This window comes from Garra rufa, chromosome 17 (assembly GCF_049309525.1).
Source record: "Garra rufa chromosome 17, GarRuf1.0, whole genome shotgun sequence".
NCBI lineage: Eukaryota > Metazoa > Chordata > Actinopteri > Cypriniformes > Cyprinidae > Garra > Garra rufa.
Window position 1 is genome coordinate 11,885,566 of NC_133377.1, and position 21,414 is coordinate 11,906,979.

The 21,414-nt window shown below is 34.1% G+C and overlaps 1 protein-coding gene across 3 annotated transcripts in view; it reads right to left on the reverse strand.

Moving 5' to 3' along the window:
- The window catches only part of sema4ab (sema domain, immunoglobulin domain (Ig), transmembrane domain (TM) and short cytoplasmic domain, (semaphorin) 4Ab), a 61,777-nt gene extending 42,538 nt beyond the window's left edge, over window positions 1–19,239 (reverse strand). For 2 of the 3 annotated variants that reach the window (XM_073822255.1, XM_073822253.1), the window contains exon 1: window positions 14,926–15,111. The gene's annotated coding sequence lies outside the window, so the exon portion shown is untranslated. Of the gene's footprint in view, window positions 1–14,925; window positions 15,112–18,767 lie in introns of those variants that run through there. The other variant, XM_073822254.1, reaches the window with a different exon arrangement.
- Window positions 19,240–21,414: the final 2,175 nt, after the last annotated feature.

Below are 21,414 nucleotides of genomic sequence, written 5' to 3' on the forward strand. Positions count from 1 at the left end.
TAATCATATGGTTTGACTAAACAAAGCTGTTAAAATACACAATTTATTATAAACAATAGAGCGAATGTACATTACACATTATAACAAATGACTGCAGAGCGTGTCAACGGCTTGACATTTAATTCTCATTTAAAAACTCTTTGAAGCTTTGAAATCGCAAAGAACAGTTAACATATTGAGAAAGAATATTGATATATTCTCCTGTGCTTGCATAGGTTTATAAATGATGTACCTTACAAATCTAAATGAAATGATTTGAAATGGTGAATGTTGCTTTCCCAGATGAATGTTATAATAAACCCAGACTCACAGCAACATGCAGAGATGAAGTTTGAGATGTTCCACACATGTAAATGCTAACAGTTTGTGTGGAGCAGCATTTACATAACCTACACACATGTAAATAATTAAAGCGCATATGTTAAACTTGCATCGCATATATTAATATAAATGAATTGTAGCATTCAAACTAACGCACAGATCTATTCAGTAATAATCAAACGACAATAATGCTGAGGAAAAAAGAAAAACCAATAACTATTGTCTGTAAATTTTCGGATACTTAAAGAACACTTATTTTAAAAAAGTAATTGTTTTAAAAAAGTAGCCTGCTTATATAATAAAAAAATTAAGTACAATTTGCACAAAATAAATTTGATATAAAATGTAAAATGTAAAAATGAAAACTGAGAATGTGACATATCGTGATATTTTGATGATAATGAAACTGAATCGTGAAACCAGTGAAGTTGTAAAGATGTACGCATTATGTTATACCCATGAATTTTTTTTTTTTTTTTTTGCCTGAAATAGATTCAATTATACAAATCAAAACACATTTTTGAAAAAACAAAATAAAAATTTGGGGGGGTATTTAGGAAAATGTTGCCATATGGCAACAGTGTACCACAATGGAAAATGGCCAAAAATTAGTTTTTCTATTAAATTATGATTTTCTTTTCAATTCAAATGCACAAATTGATGCATCCAATCTTAATTTCCATCTAAATCTGTCACTCACATATGCAGAAACATATACACGTGCACAAACACACTCATACTAACTTATCTTCATTGAAACATGGGAGAGCCAACTCTGCACTCTCCCTATTGCACTTTCTGTGAAATATTGCTGTATCAATTTATTGAAAAAAATTAATAATAATTTTCTTATTTATACATAAATACAACTATACTACAATAAACACTTCAAATAAAAAAAATAACTGCAATCAAATTATGGATGTTACCATCTATAAAAAATTACAATGGGACAATACATTACTTCAATTCCACTGTGGTACAGTGTTGCCATATGGCAACATACCTATTTTTCCATAGTGGTAAAGTGATTGATATTTTCTCATTTTACAGTGAAACTATGTCAGGTAATGTCGATTCATGAATAATAATGTCATTTACTACCAAAGATGATGGAAAAAAAATCCCCCTTAAGAAGAAATGTTCAGAAATGAGTTTAACACATCCATTTCTAGAGCATATCAACAGGTGTACTCCATGTGAAGGTGTTTTGGAGGAACATTCAAATGTCATTTGACTTAAAAACAGCACATCAACTACCTTAGGGCTGGCCCTTTTAATTACCACATTCCAATATATTTTTTTTCTTTTCAGAATAACAAGGAAATCAGTAGAAATTAATTGTTGCCATATGGCAACTCCATACCATAGAGCAGTGTTTCTCAACTCCAGTCCTCGGGACCCACTGCTCTGCACATTTTGTATGTTTCTGAGTCTGACACACTCAGTTCAGTTCATGAATCTTTCTACTAATGAGCTGATGATCAAAATCAGGTGCCTTAAATGAGGAAGACATACAAAATGTGCAGAGCAGTGGGTCCCGAGGACTGGACTTGAGAAACACTGCCATAGAGGGTTAAATGCATCGTAGCATTTGTAATTTAATATATCATGCAGCCTTGGAAAACAGTCCAATAATATGTTTCAGAGATTTATGTTCATGGAATACGCCACTTCCAGTATTTTGCCAGTTATTCGACACGGGAAAAATGCAATCGAGGAATTGTGACAGCCCTAGTACTATCCTTTTAATGACAATCAGCAGCATGTTCAGTAATATTACTCTGCTGTTGCTTTAAGACCTGCATACAGGCATGCACCTGTTTTTCTTTCAACTTTCTACTTTAATTTCAGACAAGACCCCTAGTGTTTATATGTAAACCTTTGTGTTTTTGACAATATTAGAGCAATTAGATGCAAAAGTTATACTAATTCCAGTAATCATGCACTGTTTGACAGGTTTTTTAGTGTGCATGCTTCAGGTTAGGGCTGGGCGATAAAACGATAACGATATATATCGCGATAGACAAGAGATCGATATCAATATAAAATGTGTTCGATAAAACGTTCGATATTTTGTATTCTTCGTCGGCCCGCCCAGCCCCCCTTTAACGTTCAGTTCATAGCGCCAGATCACAATAGAAGTTAAGGTTATCTTTCCTACAGAATGGGTCCATGTTGTTGTATTAAACAAACTAAATAGCCTTATGTTATTTATCTTATTTACACGACGGCATGTGATTTCTGTCTCTACATGATCGCGCGTTTACAATGTCTCCTCACAGACGGGATCGCGGACTCCATTCATAAAAACGGACTTTACTATAGGGCGGAATGCCGCGGAATTCGTCGATTTTTGGAACAATAAATCAAAAGTTGGTCTGTTAATTAATTCAGATCGCGATATGGACTAGTGTCTGTGAAAACTGAAATGCAAAAAGACCGTTTCAATATGAATCCTGCATGTTCCCGTTTGCCTCTATATCTCTATGCTCTATATGTATGAATGCCTGGAGGGGACGTGTTTTATTTTCACTACACGCATACTGCACACGTGACGCTCCCGCTAATTTTTGGCCTTTGCATCTCACATGAACAGACAAAAATCTCCAAAGCTGCTGTGAGTGTCACTTTTTTTAATTTTACCGTTTCATTAGTGAAACTAGCATCATTCATACTGTATTACACACTGAAACTTCAAGGCAACCTGTCAAAATAAAAGTACGGTTTAAAACGTGACAGAACCATATTAGTCTTGTATTACTGTACAGTATAATGTAGGTGTTTATATGTTCACATTTAAATAATTTACATAAAACAATATATATGATAAAAAATAAAATAAAGAGTCACCACTTAATTGTTGAAAAAATACTATTTTATATAATATATTATATAATACTATTTAAATACTACCTTTTTTTAACTGAATATAATTTTTCTTCTATGTATTAATTTTAACAGTAAAGCTCTGTTTATTTTTATTTTTAAAAATAAATCTGTGATTTTGCTTTCATTTGATTATCAGAAAAATTAAAACAAGAATTTCTGAAAAAAAAAAAAGATTGTTAGGCCCTATTGTTCAAAATGTTGAAAGTTTTGGACTTATTTTTTCACTTAAATAAATATTTTTGTTATTACACAAAGTATAGGCTAAAGTACCCGGAAAGAAGTAATGTTGGCTACTGGCAACCAGCAATCTGTGCAGAAATAAATATTATCAGCCAAGTACTTTGCAACAACCTTTGACCTGTGGTCAAGCCGTACTTCTGGGCCACACATTACCTAAACCATTCACTTTATCGACAATGAATGGGGTTTGAATTGAGGATTAAGAGATAATTAAGTGTATATTGTGACTTTAGACTTATGTTTACATTTTAATTATTTGAGTTTTCCATGGTTGTTGACATTTCTGTCTTAATAACTGAGGGGATTATGATCAGAGGCAGGTTAAGTTTAAAATAAAAATGCTTGAGTGTAATATATTTTTCTCCTGGTCCTTATTTTAAATGGGTCATAAAAATATCAATAATTATCGATATCGACCGATATGAAACACTGATATCGTGATATAGTTTTCAGCCATATCGCCCAGCCCTACTTCAGGTGTAGGCGCTCAGAAAAAAATGCATGTCAGAACAGCACGAGAAACAACTGTTTAACCGGTAAGGCTTTAAAGCACATGCAAATAATTTACTTTTGTGACTGAATAAGTGGAGTGTACCATAAGTGTAACTGTACCACTAAGTTAACATTTAATGTGAATGTATGTTGCATTGTAAAGTATATAGAGATGGGGGAGACAGAAAACCAACAGAACGATACTACGATATTTCTACAAAAGCAGATTGTGGAGACAATGGTTATTGATGTTTACACCATGTGGGACGGTCACAAAATGGTTGCACCATGTCAGATTTTTAGCATCATTCTTGAAAACGGTAAAAATGTTTTTTTCAAAACCATATTAAGAGAAAAATGAATACAAAGAGTACTTTTCAGAGATTTTGGAACATGTGTTTTAAAGTACATTCAAATAAATTGCCTTTCTTTATCCTGGACACTTTTATTTGTCACTGGCCCACACATTAATAAAAACTAGAGAAACTATAAAGTTGTTTTCAGTTCAGTTTAAGTAAAACAATGCCTTAAGGCCTTTCCACACTGAGCGCATTTTCTGAAGAAAACATGAGTGGTGTTTACACAAGTAAAACTTGCCAAAATGATGCCAAGATATTGCTATGTGGTTGTTAAGTTATTCTCTATAGGTTTTAGTATGTTTCTATGTTGTTATTAAGGTGTTTTGGTCAAATAAGTCAAGTCACCTTTATTTATATAGCACTTTATCCAACTGAGATTGTTTTAAAACAGCTTCTTAAACAGTAAAGTAACAGTATCAGTGATCCATATAAGACAAATCCAGTGGCAAGTGTCTTTTAAACCCTAACTAAGCAAGGAACCCATTATTAGTCTTTATAATATTCTGATTCTAGATATAGCTGAGCTTATACCTGATCCTTTGTACATTTCAAAAATGTTCACCTGTTTCTGATCTACCAGATAAAAAATCATAAGTCTGTACATGCAACATGTGAGTCACTTATAATGACACACCCTTCCAAACCAAGCTGCACAATCGAAGAAATCATTTATGTGTGTAGCACAAATGGCAAGTAACATAAAAAAATGTTAAAACAATCAATATTAACAAAGTATGAGCCATAGCAGGAGTGATGCTTTTCTTAGCCAGTGTCCTTCACTAGTCTTAGTGACTAAACAGTACACTGGTTTACAATAAACAACCTTAACCTTGCACAGCCAACAAGTCTGTACTCAAAAATAAACAGCTACTCGTTTCACCCGAACAACACGATACACAGGTCAACCTTATTTACTGCATACTAATCTGCCAGTCATCACCATAAAAATTAATGTATCATTTAGTGCGATGAGATTTGATTACCTTTTATATCCGACAAGTGGCATTAACCGGAACAGCCATATAAGAATTTCTCAAACATTAGTTCCCTAAAAGGTCAATGGTGAACAAGAGTGGGTTAGTCCCAGTTATTTCAGCTAGTCAGATTTCCAACATGATTCATATCAGCACCAGCTCATAAAAAAACATATTGTGACAGTCAAAACATTGTGGTAGCAAAAGATCCCCTTCCTAAAATGTAAAAAGTTACTATCTATGTTGACTATCAATTTAAAGTTAGTGAGAAAAATATTAAGCATATTATTATAAAACATCGGTTTTAAAAGTAAATGGCTTTTAGTCACCACAGCTTGGAAAACAATGGTCAATGACTTTGAGTTTTACTTTAAATTTTACCAAGCTGATTTACTCACCAAAAATCATGTTTCCAGACCATTTCAAGTCTTATTTTGAAGTAACAAAGTGGTTCAATCTAAGTGTGTAAGTTGTTTCCTTTCTTTAAGTTAGTCTTCCAATTAATGCCACTATATTGTTTTTTCAGACTGATTTGCGGACACGCTCGGACGCAAGAGGTGTGATTTATCGCATTAACAAGTTACAGCTGATCATATCGTGATGAAGGCATTGCCTCCTCTCACGTGACTTTCCGCCATTCATTCTTAATTACCCCCAAACAAACTCATGCACGCTTTAGGGGGTCTGTTAAAACATAAGACTATTCTCTTTAAATAAATAGTACATTAAAAACCTGATGCTATAAACCAGACCACATTTTCAGCATAAGACTTTTCCACTTTGATGGACCTTAGAAACTCTGGAGTGTTTTGATCCACAACATATGACTCTCAGCTGTCCGACAGAGCAATGGGATTTCAACTGAGTCATATCTTCACTTCCATCATATGACAGCCGACGCTGAATATTACAACAGAGCTATTCACATCTGATTAAGCAGATCGAGCCAGATAGCAATCCTGTGTGTGAGAACAGGTCTGACAAGCGATTCACAATCTACTGAAGAGTGTGAAATTACACTAACCGTAAGGGATTGGGTATGACAGCATTGCACAGGAGCTCTATACGGGTTCCTGTTTTAACCAGAGATTTATAATATTTATAGAGTGCTATCTGGTCCCATTCATCTCAGCTGCAGTTGCTTGGCTGGCGCTAGAGTTGACAAAAAGTACAGAGTTCGGTACTGAAATTTTAAAAACACCCAATTCCCGCTCACATTTGAGCGCTGTTAAGCCGATTTTTAAACACCGCTAATTGGCCACAGTGTTCACATGCTCAACAGATATGACTGTGATTGGCTACAAATATCAGTGCTTCATGCTTCTCACCGAGCGCTCACACATAAGCACAATGAGAGTGTTTGAAAGCTGCATCTGTCAGTGGATTCCTAATGCATCTGCACATGGACAGATGTGCTGGTGAGGAGTGTGAAGCACTGATCATTGTAGCCAATCACAGTCATATCTGTTGAGCATGTGAACACTATGGCCAATCAGCGGTGTTTAAAACTTGGCTCAACAGCGCTCAAATGTGAGCGGGAAATAGACGTTTTTAAAATTTCAGTTCCGAAAGTACCGAACTCTGTACTTTTTGACTACTCTAGCTGGCGCATTCAAAAATTCTTCCATCTTCGCTCATTTTTGAAACCAATCACCTGAGCCATAAATGATTAAAACGTTAACAGCTGGTCTATGTGATAGTATAGCACATCCGAAAGGACATCCAAACGATCACCTATCACTCATCGACCTCTAATATGGCATATCATCTAAAAGATGTATGTAGTAGCAACTTTTCATGGCAGCTCAATCTAATGTTCACCTAGAAAAATGTCCGCTATTCAAGTGTCTGTGCGGAGTTTGAAAGCTGAACGGTAGCGCTCTTACTGCATGACAGATGAGGTGTCGGTCACTTGCTCTTAAAATACTACATTTTTGGCCAAACAGATACTTTAGAATCTGTAAAGACTCATTATTTATTTTTGTGCACTCAGAGTATCAACAAAACGTTGCGCTTTTGTAAAATAATGAAAGCAAACAAGATGCTCTTTCTGCCGTCTAGCTCTCTGTGAACTTGAAACTTCGAAACTTTGTGTATACTTGCCTTACAGACATGAAATATATCTATAGAGAGCAAAATGTCTACTTTTAAATGAACTAATTAAAATAGCAAACAAATTTTCTCCGATTATGTAATCTGTATGAAATATACATACAGGTGCATCGCTACTGCGGAGATGACGAGTCGGTGTCGCTGAACCTAAAACAAATCAATTGTTTATCGCTAAATTATTAAAACGTTAATGCAGTCTCCTTACTGTTTTTCCATGACACATTTATAATTATTATATCTGCCTGTGCAAATGAGTGCTTATTAGGCTATGTAGGCAATTAAAGGCTCATTATTATGATTTATATGATTTATTAATAAACCTGCGACTAATAGTGAATTAAAATAAACAACTACTAGTCGACCAGAAAATTCTTTAGTCAAAGGCAGCCCAAAAAAATTGTTAAACTAACACTAACAACACTAAGCGCTAGTTTAACTACACTAACCTCTCTCTCTCTCTCTCTATGAATCAGTTTTAAATGAATACGTTTAAACTCATGTATCATCTAAAATTCAGTTTCCTACTTGTAAATACAACCCATCTTGGAACTCAGAATTACTGTATTTCCAACTCCACTTAAAGGCACATATAATATATTTTGATTTTGGTTTGTAAATGACAGTTTAAGAAGAATATTTCCTTAAAATAAAATTTAAAAAAGACAGCCCTGAAGAGTGCCGTCAATGTATGCTCTAGCAAAACTCTTAAAATCTCTACCATTGTCCATTCTTGGACAAGTCTCCGTAATTGGTTTAACACAGAGCCAAAAGTAGGATCAAACTGGTACAAAAATATCTAAACCACAGTCAAATTAGGTAACCTTTTTCTGGTAACTAAACAGAATTGTGGGAATTTCCTTACAACCAGTACATTTTTGCCATCCCATTTTACTGGTGGCTATTATGATTATACAAATTTGCTTTCCTCCCTAACTTTATCCTCTAAAGTTAGCAATAAATTCTGAGCATGTCTATAAATCTGACACCCTGTTATGTTGCACTATGAATGCACGGGGACTCGTTTCAAAACACTTGGACATTATTAAGAAAAAAAAAAAAAAAAAAAACTGCACTGAAACCTATGACGCCACAGTCACATTAATATAAAATGCTAATATGTGACCCTGGACCACCATCCAAACGCTCACCTATCACTGATCGACCTCAAATATGGCATGTCATCTGAAAGATGTATGTAGTAGCAACTTTTCATGGCAGCTCAGTCTAATGTTCACCAAAAAAAATGTGCGCTATTTAAGTGTCTGAAGCTGAACAGTAGCGCTCTGACAGTACTGCATGACAGATGGAGGCGTCAGTGCGGCCACTTGCACTTAAAATACTCTATTTTTGGATATACAGATCAAAGTAATACTTTAGATTAGTAAATACTCTACATTTATTTGTGCACACTCAAGAGAATCAACAAAACATTGCACTTTTGTAAAATAATTCAAGCAAACAGGATGCGCTTTCTGCCGTCTCGCTCTCTTTAAACTTGAGCTTGAAACTTCGAAACTTGGATGTTATTTATAAAAAAAACTGCACTGAAACATATGACACCACAGTCATGTTTATATGAAATGCTAACATGTGACCCTGGACCACAAAACCAGCCTTAAGTAGTACGGGAATATTTGCCAATAGCCAACAATACACTGTATGGGTAAAAATGATCGATTTTACTTTTATGCCAAAAAATCATTAGGATATTAAGTAATGTTCCATGAAGATATTTTGTAAATTTCATACCATAAATATATAAGAATGTAATTTTTGATTAGTAATATGCATTGCTAAGAACTTTATGTAGACAACTTTACAGGCGATTTTCTCAGTGTTTTGATTTCAGATTTTTAAATAATTGTATCTCAGTCAAATATTGTCCTAACAAACCATACATCAATGGAAAGTGTATTTATTCAGCTTTCAAATGATGTATAAATCTCAATTCAAAAAACTGACCCTTGGTTTTCTGGTCTAGGGTCACATTTATTCAATAAAGAACTGAAGTCAGCTGACAATGACATATGCAAAAAAAATGCCCTCAGCCACTTGATAAATAATACACAACTCCTGCGTCAATGTTCGTGTCAGGACTGCCTGAAAGGTGACACCTTTAGTGTAGTAAGTCACGCAAGCCTGATAAACTCAACAAACCTTACATCACAACCCGCATACTCTGGTCCTTTCCATATCTTGGCCTAAACATACATCGTCACGTCTGTCCTGTTATATGCAGAATTTAAGTGAAAAGCTTTTGGTGCAGAAACGCACACTAGAGAAACCCTCTACAACACTATTTGATTCAGAACGAAAGCTACATGGGTCCAAAAAGTGTCTAAAGATAAAACAACGGCTCACTTAACTGAAAGGGTTCCTCTTCTTGTTTACTGTAAGATCATTTGACACTTTTCACATCCATGATTGTTTCACAAAAAGGAGATGTAAACTACAGCCTCTCACCCATTACTTGAAGATGCTGTTTCACATTTTGTAAACTTCCCATAGCGCAGGTCCTTTTTAGGATAAGGTTTTGAAACCACTGATAATGAATGGACAAATTATGAATGAACAACTTATTCTTTGACATTTAAAAAAAGTGTTTCATAAGTCGTTAGTTCAATATTTTATATGAGGAACTGACATGTCCTTAACATCCATTTAGAGACATTTTCCATTGGGAAATTAACCAGGGAAACACCTGAGGGGAAAACGAATGATAATCAAAGCAGGTCTGACTGTTCAGGGAGAGCAAAGACAGAGTAAAGACTAAAGTCCAGTGTCAAAAACATGATGAAGTACAGACTTCGGAAGACTAGGGGTCCCAAGGGGCGAAATGTTTCCTTTTACAACAGATTGCATCTCGGTCGCATGAAGATGAATGAAAGAGAAGCAAGAGAGAAAAAAAAGGAGAACTGAAAGTAGGGAGGGTTTAAACAAGAAAAAAAAAAACACATCTCAGTGGCAAATATTACACCATTATATGATGCTTAAAGCGATAAGCTTCAGTTGGCACTGAGGTTTAACGTTCTTATGGTCAGTTGAACATCTCTGACCTAAAAGGTTTAGCTTTACTGTTTAGTATCTGAGATTTAAAGTTAATATTTAAACAATTGAACAACATATCATTGTTATTTGACAGTTTATTCTGATACATTTATTTATTTTTGTTTTAATGTCTGCACATGCAGGTAAACAGATTAAACATTTAATCTTTTAATGAGTATTCTTTAGCTGATTCATTTTTTGATTATAAATATAGTTACATTTAACATGAAATAAATAAATAAATGTATTATTTAGGGATGCACCGAATGTTCGGCACCTGAAATTATTCAGCTGAAAATAGCAAAAAGAGCTCTTTCGGTGTTCAGCTGAATAAACAAAAAGGCCGAATAAATTATACCGAACAATGACGTGGCGCAATCAAATAGAGGTGCGCACTAATGCAGCAAACATGTCATTACAAGCAAGTATGTCTTTGATGAGAAGAGGAAGGGAAAATCTGCACTGAAACAGCATAATGAGAATCATTCATGAATCTGCTGCTGTCAGCAAAAAGTAGTACTGAGGCAAAGGTCTTCTTGTTGGTTAAAATAAAAATAAAATGTTAAATATTTACTAATGTTAGTATTGCAATTTTACTGTTGTTCTGTAAAATAAAATACATAAGTGAGACAAAAATAATGATTACAACAGCTCTATTAATACATTTATTATAACGTTCTCCTTTGCTCAGCAAAGGTGCATTTATTTGTACATTAAAAAGCACATGCCTGATTTAAGAAGGGGGTCTTAAAAATGGCCAAAGAATATTATTTTACTAACTTATTCATTTTCAGTTAAATTGTGCTTTGTTGGTATAGGTTATAATGTCTACTAGGATGTTAAAAAGGTTTAGTGTTAAGTAAATATTTTTAAATAGTTATTTTGTAATTCATTTCTATATTTGAAAAGCAAGACAAAACTGTAAAAAGCAAATATTGGCTATTTAATGTATGCAATGGTGAAAAAAATGGCAAAATACATGGGGAGAAAAAAAAAACGTGTTCAGTAATCGGTATTCAGCCCAGTGTTTAATTTTGTTCGGCTTCGGCTTTGGCCAAGAGTTATCATTTTGGTGCATCCCTTGTATTATTAGATTTTCATTGATTCTCCAACCTCAGTTTGGAAAACACCAGATCTAACCTAATGTCTATAGAAAGCATATTATCTCACAAAGCCCTTCAAAAATAAGGTCTTATTTTAACCTAAAAACAACAGAAAACAAAGAAAATATATTTTGCATATAGAAAACAAAGCCCGTTTTCACACTTTTAAGGCAAGACACTGCAGGTGAATTGGGTAAAAAAAATAACTTATAGTTACTGCCTTACTTACCCAGCTGATTATGTTGATAATTGCAAACATTTTTTGTATTACAAGTTTTCTAAAATGTTAGGTTTTAATGTGCAAATAAGGCATTATTTAATGAAATATGCACTTATTTGCATACATTTCTAGTACAAAAATCTTAACACTGGATGAAGTCAGTTTCAAAATTCTTGTTTCTTTTTTTTTTGACATTTTAGAGTCAAATGTTTTTACAGAGGGAATTTTGGGAATCTCATTTTGTCACGCCATAATTCAGAAAATACTTAGAACAGGCAGAAAACTATATATTTTTTTAATTTGTAAAAGCCTTTAGGATATAGAAAGGAACAAAAATGTAAAGTTTGGTGTGTGTAAGTGCTACTGAAGTGGAGATTTATAGCTCAGTGTAGGAGAAAAACTCATTTTGAGAAAACAGCCTTTAAAAATATGTATCGTATTTGAAATCTATTGACACAAATAGATAAAGTGCTATAAAAGAAACACTTAAAGGTGTCTTTTGGATGTTTTCTTTCCACAGACAAAACACTTAATGAAAATCCAAAAAGCCCAAAATCTCAAACTTGACTGTTAAAAAACAGTTTTTGCCTGCAGTGCCTCCCCTTAAGACTCTTCGCAATGTGACATTTTAAGAAAAATAAAGCACATTTTATCTCACATTATTCTCGCTATCTCGATACATTCTCAAGGTTTCTTTTACTACTTCTGTTACTGTTTATTCTCATAACTGTAATAGAGTAATTTTACTGTATTGTATAGCACAATGTGTTACAAATAACACCATGTGTTGTATTAATATCTTTAATACTATGAACAAAGAATATTAATTTAAAATTAATTTAGAATTAAAGAGAAAATGAGCTTAACTGACATTGACAGTAATGTCGCAATGCGAAACTATTAATGAGTCTAAAACAGCATGATGGGAAAAAAACAGCCATCGGCATCAACATGAAGCCTTACGTGAAGATGAAGTGGAAAAATCTGCCTACGGAAGAGCATTCAGTGATACCCCGGGGAAAAAACGGTGGTGGCATTTGCGTGCAAGCAGGTAACACGTAGTCCGTGGAGGAAAAGCGATGAGTCAGTCAAGGAGAAGAAAACTGCTCTCCCAGTGAAAGCTTTCATTCCCATGTGCAGTTGCCATGACTACAGCTGATGTGATTACCAGGCAGCAGTGATGTTATGAGGTGTGCTGATGCACTATAGTACAACGCTAAAAGAGTCCTCATGTTAGGAAGCCTTGTGAGAATGACACATATTTTTATGTGTTTAATGAATAAAATCCGGCAAACAAAAGCAGCTGGTGATACTAAAACATGCAGGCTGTGATGTCTTCTAAGCGAGGAATGAAAACATGAGTAAAGAAAGTGACTAATAACAACTAAATCTGTACAGACCAAGTGATTTATGCTTCTGGATGATGTTCAAAGGACAGATAAATTTGATCACGCAAGGTAAAATACACAGCTGGAGCTTCTTTAGTCATTTTTGCAATAACTTTTAACCAACTGATCCCAAAGGTAGTGGATAAACTAAATCAAGTTCAACTTTAAAGGCTATTTTCTCAGTATTTTTATTTTTATTTTTTATTTTTGGTGCACCCTCAGATTCCAGATTTTCAAAAAGTTGCATTTTGGACAAATATTGTCCTGTCCTAACAAACCATACATTATAAGCTTATTTATTCATCTTTCAGATGTGGTATAAATCTCAAATATATTAAAAAGAAACTTACAGATAACTTTGATCACGCAAGATAAAATACACAGCTGGAGCTTCTTCAGAAATAATTTCAGAAACAATGCTTCTCTGAACCATATTTGCAATGACTTTTAACCAACTGATCCCAAGGGAGTGGATGTATTAAATCAAGTTCATACAGGGGTGGTTTATCAAATCATAAATTGTATAATATGTGACCAGAACCACAAAACCAGTCATAAGTAGCATGGTTATGTTTGTAGCAATAGCAAACAATATATTGTATGGGTCAAAATTAACATTTTTTTCTTCTATGCCAAAAATCATTAGAATATTAAGTAAAGATCATGTTCCATTAATATATTTTGTAAATTTCCTATTGAAAATATATCAAAATGTAGTAATATGCATTGCTAAGAACTTCATTTGGACAAGTTTAAAGGTATTTTTATTTTTGCATCCTTAGATTTCAGATTTTCAAACAGTTGTATCTTGGCAAAATATTGTCATGTCCTAACAAACCATATATTATTAGCTGATTTATTCAGCTTTCATATGATGTATAGATCTAAAAAATAAAAATTAAAAACTAATCTTTTGACAGGTTTTGTGGTCCAGGGTCACATATTTACCGGTGTTAAGTTCACACAGGGATAGTTTACCGCATAATAATAATCACAATCATAAATGGTATTATATGCATTACAATATTTTTAATTAAAGTATTTTGTAAACTTCTGTATTAAAATTATCAAAATTGTTTTTTCAGTGACTGGTAATTCAACTCTTGACAGGTCAGGTAGGTAGGTACCATGGCAGTATAACTGCCTACTGAACTTAATTAGTAAACAAGTGCAAGGTCCAGGTAACAATGTGTATGAAAACACCAGTCTGACATTCAGAACTAGCAACTGATAGATGGATTAATGTGTGAAATTTGAGAATTTATACAAAAGCTATGCCTTTTAAAACAAACCTGGTGTATCTACTGTGAACAAGACCTGAATAATTGCTAGTTTAAAGCACAAAAAGCTCAAACTAGACTTTGCAAGCACATGTTCAACGTTAAAACAGAACCAAATTAACTAGACACAACTGAAAAAACACATCCTGCTTGCTTGCACAGACGTACAGGGTGAAAACACGTGTTTCTTTCCCGTTCTCAGTTTTTGTTTTGTTTTTTGGCCAAGTTGTTACACTGTTACTAAACACACGTTCATTAACTCACGGCAGCATAGAAGTCAATGCTAAAGTTTACATTGGACAATTCAACTCTGCTTGAAATTATTGGATAACCGTCCACGCTCAGCACAAACATACTTTACCAGGCTATCAATTATCACCCACTACAGCAGTTTTTGGATTTGCTCTCATTTTAAAAATACACAGATACACAGAACGACACATGTATTTCACTTCATTAAACTGTGCGTGTGCAACGATTTCGTGCTAGTACTCACATCAAAAATGTGCCTCTCCAGGATTTGTTATGCTGCGCTCCGGTGTTGTTATGATAGTCCTCCGTGTGTTTCTGAATTACGAACAACCCCCAAACTGACGTTACTACTCGAAGTAATCGAAAATATGACGGAGTCTGGGTTTAGTAACAAAACTCGCCCTTTCTTTCAAATGCAGCTCTCTCTCATGTAAACGCTCGTCTCTCTCTATCTATTGTGTCCACGCTTTTGATAAGTAAACGCCGTTTTGCCCACGGGGAAGACGCAGGTCAACGGTGCTACACCGCTATACTGTACAACAGCGCCATCTAGCGGTAATACACGAAACAATATATAACTAAAAAAATATATTAGTAAAAATATGCTGAACATTTACTCACACCCAGACGATCCAGCATGAGTTTGTTTCTTAAAAGGAACAGATTTGTTAAAACTGACTTGTTCACAGTGAATGGGTGCCGTCAGAATGAGAGTCCAAACAGCTGATAAAAACTTCACAAAGATTCACAAGTAATCCACACCACTCCAATCCATCAATTAACACCTTGTAAAGTGAAAAGCTGCACGTTTGTACGTATCAAATCCAGCATTAAGACGTTTTTACCTTTTAGAGTCTATAATATTGCCTTGAAAAAGACGTCATTTGAATCAGGAGAGAAATATGCACAGATCAAGTAGCTTTTCCAAGCAAAAATAGTCTGGAACATTTACTCACACCCAGGCGATACAGCATGAGTTTGTTTCTTAAAAGGAACAGATTTGTTGAAATTTAGCATCACTTGTTTACCAATCGATCCTCTGAAGTGAGTGGGTGCCGTCAGAATGAGAGTCCAAACAGCTGATAAAAACTTCACATAGATCCATAAGTAATCCACACCACTTTAGTCCATCAATTAACATCTTGCGAAGTGAAAAGCTGCACTTTTGTAAGAAACAAATCCAACATTAAGACGTTATTACTTTTTAGAGTCTATAATATTGCCTTGAAAAAGACTTCATTTGAATCAGGAGAGAAATATGCACAGATCAAGCAGCTTTTACAACCAAAAATAGTCTAGAACATTTACTCACACCCAGGGGATCCAGCATGAGTTTGTTTCTTTAAAGGAACATATTTTTTTAAATTTAGCATCACTTGTTCACCAATCGATCCTCTGCAGTGAATGGGTGCCGTCAGAATGAGAGTCCAAACAGCTGATAAAAACTACACAAAGATCCACAAGTAATCCACACCACTCCAGTCCATCGATTAACATCTTGTACAGTGAAAAGCTGCACTTTGTAAGTATCAAATCCAACATTAAGACGTTTTTACCTTTTAGAGTCTATAATATTGCCTTGAAAAAGACGTCATTTGAATCAGGAGAGAAATATGCACAGATCAAGCAGCTTTTACAAGCAAAAATAGTCTAGAACATTTACTCACACCCAGGCAATCCAACATGAGTTTGTTTCTTAAAAGGAACAGATTTTTTTTTTTTTAATTTAGCATCACTTGCTCACCAATCGATCCTCTGCAGTGAATGGGTGCCGTCAGAATGAGAGTCCAAACAACTGATAAAAACTTCACAAAGATTCACAAGTAATCCACACCAGTCCAGTCCATCAATTAACATCTTGTAAAGTGAAAAGCTGCACGTTTGTACGTATCAAATCCAGCATTAAGACGTTTTTACCTTTTAGAGTCTATAATATTGCCTTGAAAAAGACTTAATTTGAATCAGGAGAGAAATATGCACAGATCAAGTAGCTTTTCCAAGCAAAAATAGTCTGAAACATTTACTCACACCCAGGCGATACAGCATGAGTTTGTTTCTTAAAAGGAACAGATTTGTTGAAATTTAGCATCACTTGTTTACCAATCGATCCTCTGAAGTGAATGGGTGCCGTCAGAACGAGAGTCCAAACAGCTGATAAAAACTGGTAGATTCACAAGTAATCCCCACACCACTCCAGTCCATCAATTAACATCTTGTAAAGTGAAAAGCTGCACGTTTGTAAGTATCAAATCCAACATTAAGACGTTTTTACCTTTTAGAGTCTATAATATTGCCTTGAAAAAAGACGTAATTTAAATCAGGAGAGAAATATGCACAGATCAAGCAGCTTTTACAAGCAAAAATAGTCTAGAACATTTACTCACACCCAGGCAATCCATCATGAGTTTGTTTCTTCAAAGGAACAGTTTTGTTAAAATTACTTTTTCACCTTTTGATCCTTTGCAGAGAATGGGTGCCGTCAGAATGAGAGTCCAAACAGCTGATAAAAACTTCACAAAGATTCACAAGTAATCCACACCACTCCATGTGTCCACTCCAAATGTATTTATTTATACATCATTTGAAAGATGAATAAATAGGCTTTCTATTGATGTATGGTTTGTTAGGATAGGACAAGATGCAATTATTTAAAAATCTGGAATATGAGGTTGCAAAAAAATACTGAGAAAATTGCCTTTAAAGTTGTCCAAATGAAGATCTTAGCAATGCATATTACTAATCAAAAAATAGGTTTTGATATATTTATGGTAGGAAATGTACAAAATATCTTCATGGTACATGATCTTTACTTATTACCCTAATTATTTTTTTGAATAAAAGAAAAATCAATAATTTTGACCCATACACTGTATTTGTGGCTATTGCTACAAATATACCTATGCTACTTAAGACTGGTTTTGATTTTGTGGTCACAAATGTAGTTTGATTTTGATGTGAGAGGACAACAGGGGATGGACTTTTCCACTGGAGAAAGCATTATTATGAATTATATATATATATATTGTTTTTTTACAAACATGCAACTTTTGCCTCAAAAGTCATTAATTGATGGACTGAGTGGTGTGGATTATTGTGATGTTTTTATCAGCTGTTCGGACTCTCATTCTGACGGCACCCATTCACTGCAGAGGATCAATTGGTGAGAAAATTATGTAATGCTACATTTCTCCAGATCTTACTCACACCCAGGCGATACAGCATGAGTTTGTTTCTTCAAAGGATCCAATCTACATCTTGGATTGCCTAAAGGTCAGCAAATTTTAATTTTCAGGTGAAATATTCCTAAAAATAAACATTCCAAAAACATTCTACGTTCTTCATAGAACAATCAACGCAAATAAAGCATCACCATTTTAAATTAAGAAGGCCTCATCTGAAGGAGCATGCACTGCTTCAATGCCCCATCATTAATAAATAATTATATAAAGTTTAGAGGTAACATTCTTTGCAAAGCCTCTAATAATTATTTAGAACCTTTTATCTTTTGTGGCTAACTGTTTGCAATCAAACTAGCAAGTTTAATCCTATAATTTTTATTCTGTACTATGCACTAACCTATTAACCTACAGTCATAGTCTAGTTAGTAATAACCGAATGATGACAGAGAAATTATTATATCATAGGCAAGTGTGCATGCTGCAAAAATGAGAGAGGAGTTTGCAGTCACTTGTAAGGAGTCAACTGTTTTTCTTTCTTGTTATTCACTCAAACAAGGTAGACTGTCACAGTTGGACCATATCTGATCATCCAGAACAGGAATATGTCAAATTTTAGACAAACCAGTAAGGTCTACATGACAAGCTAGTTTTAAAAGCTGTGAATTATTTCCTAAGGCATATTGTGCAATTTTTTTCAGTTATACAAAACATGCTTCTGAATGCAATATGAAAGATGTTTATTGTACAAAACATGTGCTGTCATTCATTTAAAATCTGAATAAAAATTTAAATTCTATTCATTTTAAACAAACCTTGTTTGCTTATGCCAGCGTATATACACTGTATTCCATGCAGTTTACTAATAAACAACAGTCATACACATATAAATATAAAACTATAGACTCACCTGACTTTTTCAAGACAACAAATTTGTTCTTCGAAATTCATTGACTTCCGTTTCTCCTTTGCTTATCCAAGTGAATCCAAAGGGCTGAAACCTCAATTTAGCTTTCGCGGTCATCTAAACTCAAACACAGGCCTTTATAAGAGCTCAAAGGCACATTTGTTATCTTGCAGCAACACTAACTCTCACCAAACCCGTGATAACGAATTCGTAATAGGCTATCAAATGTGCCCACAATGCAGTATTATTCGTCCCTCAGAGGAACAGAAAGGCGAGAGTTGTCCTCTCATCGCACCTGTTCCGTCTGTGCATTCCGCGTTGATTTAAGCGGCCTAAATGCAGATCTCATTATTCACTTGAAAACCAGGTTTTGCAGCTCTCCACTTCTGCAGCTCTTTAAAATTCTGACCGGGCTTGCAACCTAATTAAGCAAAATTTGCGGAGCAATTTATTGAAGCTGTATGTTGAATAATCACCAGGACTGTCGTCTCAGGCTTTCACTGGTTTAATAGGTAGGTCAGGAACGAACATGCGGTTCGAGCGGGTAGTAAGATTAGTAATATGAGCAAAGAAGATTTGAGGCTTAGCGCCGACCTCGAAACTGGCTTTTGCGCGCAAATGGTTTCTTGTGCGCGCCTCTCCACCAACGCGCGGCGCAAGTCTACAAAATCTATTTTGTTGTAGTATTATATATATACTTAGTGGCTTAAATTAAACGTGCGTTGATATTATCTGCTTTAACCCTTGTGCATTTAAAAAAAAGTTACACATAGGGGCAAAATGTGCATATGTCCAAAAACTGTCATAAAAATATTATTTATTAATCTTTTTTCCACTTTTACTGATGTCGATTTTTTAACCAGCATCTGTTCTATCCATAGATACCAAACATTAATTTTCAGAATTGTAACCCTTTAAATGCTGGTTTGTTTACATAATGCCACAGGTGTTTTTTTAATGAAAAAATGAAAAATAGTAATTTCCATATACTAAAAGCTAAGCAGATTTTTTTTTTTTTGCTTATTAGATTCTTGGGTTTTAGTGAAGAACAACAACATTAATTTTGAGGTATTTATTTATATTTTTATGTAGTGTTAGATTAAAAATAAACGTATATGCCAAATTTGAAAAAAAAAAAAAATGGCACAATCTAGTAAAACATGGTAAAAATGTAACATTTGAAGCCTTGCCGATAGAATGAAATATTAAAATGTAAAAATGTAACATTTGAAGCCTTGCCGATAGAATGAAATATTAAAATTTCAATAAAATAATCACCTGAGCCAAAATGTACGCAGTTATTATTAACACAGGCACACTTATAACAAAAAACTGAAATGGACAAAAATGTCCATAAGGTCGCACAAGGGTTAAAATACAAGAGATTGAAAATGAAATAACCGTTCACAAATCAAAAGGCGGAGTGATGCAGGGGTCTGAAGCTTTCATTTGTACACAGTTGTATGCTCGCTTGAAGAAGCGCAAGGCTGTTTTTTTTATCTTACTCTAAAAACTAGGCTACTTTTGATGTAACTCGGTCGATTTAGTTAAATATACAGTAGGTGATTTGATTATTACTTTAATAAAACAGTTTAAGGCTGCATAATTTGCTTAATTACTCTTTATTTTTGGTGATGGGAATAGTTTGCCTTCGAGTTCTGGATGATTGTACACAGCGTTCTGGTTGTCAAGCGTGATAAAATACATTTTCAGTTCATAACGGTAATTGTGACATTCATTATCAGAGGTAGGCCTAATGGTGAGCTCCTTTCATTCGTGTCTTTATACAATTTATAGTTTAGGCTCAAATTCAGTGCGCATCGGTTTCAGAATTCAGCTCAACATCGCCTTTGGTTAGTTGCGCGGAGATTTTTTTCCAAAATAGTGTTGACAAAGCTCACATTGCAGCTGTTGTGTTAATGTGGTAAAACATTTAGCTTGGACACGAGAATTTTTCAAAATATTCTTCATAAATGTTGTGTGAGGTATTATAAGATATTACTGCAGGTAATGGACAGAATTTAAGTTTGAAAAAGTTACGTGCGTCATTTTTTAACTTCTCGATTGCCTTGGTCAAAATGTATGTACACTATACCAGTTTTTGAAAAGTAAGATTTTTAATGTTTTCTTTTAAGAAAAGTATCTTCTGCTCACCAAGGCTGCATTTATTTGTTCCAAAGTACAGCAAAAACAGAAAAAATGAAACATTTTTACTATTTAAAATAACTGTTTACAATTTGAATATATTTTAAATGTAAGATTTTTAATGTTTTTTAAAAGAAGTCTCTTCTGCTCATCAAGCCTGCATTGATTTTTTTTTCCAAAATACAGCAAAAACTGAAAAAAAATTGAAATGTTTTTACTATTTAAAATAACTGCTTTCTATTTAAATACATTTTAAATTAATTTTTTTACTGTGATTTCAAAGCTGATTTTTTAGCATCATTACTCCAGTCACATGATCCTTCAGAAATCATTCTAATATTCTGCTCAAAAACATTTATTATTATTGCTATTATGTTTAAAACAGCATCAAATACATCAATTTAAAACAGCATTGCTAAATAAAATAAATAATTTAATTTCTTTTATATAAAGTGTATAGTTTATTATTTTACAAAAGCTTTTCATTTCAGATAAATGCTGATCT